The sequence below is a fragment of the Orycteropus afer genome, unplaced genomic scaffold (genome assembly GCF_000298275.1).
Source record: "Orycteropus afer afer isolate SDZICR_OR568_19922 unplaced genomic scaffold, OryAfe1.0 scaffold01510, whole genome shotgun sequence".
Classification (NCBI taxonomy): domain Eukaryota; kingdom Metazoa; phylum Chordata; class Mammalia; order Tubulidentata; family Orycteropodidae; genus Orycteropus; species Orycteropus afer.
The window spans coordinates 14,873-16,787 of NW_006923097.1; positions in this window are offsets into that span (position 1 = coordinate 14,873).

The window sequence follows — 1,915 nt, forward strand, 5'->3', positions numbered from 1 at the left end:
GCAAATTCTTCTGCTAATTGGGGTTTAGTCCAATTCTGTATCCTTCCCTTCAAGGCTCAGGGGTCCACGATTATGTTCTGTGTCTGTGTTAATTGGTTTCCCTTTTCTTTGTTGAAGAGGGTCTGTGCAATCCTTCTGCCTAGTCTGCCATCTTGCCGGAACCTCCATCTTTCCTGATTTTAAACTATGCAGTCTTTCCTTGTTCTGTTCAAAGGACTGCCTCCACATCCTTATACAGGTACATCATGAGCACAAGTAAGTGTTCTGGAATTCCCATTCTTTACAAAGCTATTTCTAATATGTTATGATCCATAGAATCAAATGCCTTTGCATAGTCAAAAAACAAAAATGCCCCTCAGGTAAACATCTTTCTGGTATTCTCTGCTGTCAGCCATGATACATCTAACATCAGCAGTGATAGCTTTTGATCAACATCCTCCTCTGAATCTGGCTTGAATTTCTGACAATTCCCTGTCAATGTATTGCTGAATCTGTTTTTGACTTATTTTCAGCAAAATTTTACTTGCATGTAAAATTAGTGATATTGTTTGATAATTTCTGCCTTCTGCATTAATTAGTTGACCAGATAGCTATCATCCAAAAATCTTGGCATAGACAAGTAAGTGCTTCTAACATTACAATTTTTTTTTTTTTGAAAAAAAAAATTCTATTACCATTCTCTCAGTTCCTTAAGCTTTGTTTTCACCAAAGCCTTCACTGCAGCTTGGAGTTCTTCCTTCAATACTATTGGCTCTTGTTGGTATGCTACCTTCTAAAATGGTTGAACATTGACCAAGTCTTTTTTGCACACTCTGTTTTCTTTCCATCTTCTCTCATTGCTTCTTGGTTGTTCCAACAGAAAGGAGCAAAATAGCAATAAAATAATATACTATAATCAGACAGTGTTTATTGGCTAATACAAGGGTGAAAAAATATATAGATGAGAGATTGACAGAGATGAGAGAAAGGCAGATAGACAAAGAGATATGTATATGAAATATACATGTGAACTCTGACAGCAATGGAATTAAAAGAGAACACAATAACAGAAATACATCAGGAAAATCATTCAATATAAATCAAATATCAATAAAACATGAATCAAGTAAGAAATCAAATACATATATAAATTTTTTAAATAACTGAGAATTAAAAAAGAATGTGGAAATTGATGAATGGGGCTAAAGTAGGACATGAGGGAATTTCTGGTACTAAATGCCAATAGAAAAAAAGAATAAAAGTCTCTAATAAACTTTCTCCATTTTCTCCTCATAGTATAGAAAAGGAAGAGAAAATAAAATCCACAGTATGTAGCAGGAAAAAAAAAAAAAACTGTTATAGAAATCAGCTAAAGCAGAAAAGGAAAACAGTAGCTGGTTCTAAAAGAAAAGCAATAAAGAAAAGAGAAAGGAGACACAAATCACCAATACAAGGAATTTGAGAGATGGCCTCACTATTGTGTCTATGAATATTAAAATAATAATAAGGACATATTATTAAAAACAAGCAAGTATAAACTTACATCTTAGATAAAACAAATTTTTTAAACCAATTTGCAACAATGATGGTAGATAATTTGGGATTGTTAATAAAGATCAATCATCTATGCATTATTCAATATATATTTTCAGCTCAAGAACAATTTAAATTTTGTAAAAGATGTAGCTCAAAGATATTTAAATAATCCAAAAAATATTTTACATTTCCTCATATGACCCAGCCATCGTACTCCTACATATTTACCTAATAGAAATGAAAGCTCATGTTCTTACAGAGACTATGCATAAATGTTCATAACAGCTTTATCTGCCATTGCCTAAAACTGGAAGTGACAAATATCTGTCAGTAAGTTAATAGATAAACAAATTTTGGTATATCCACAAAATGGAATTTTCCCCAGAAATAAAGGGGAATG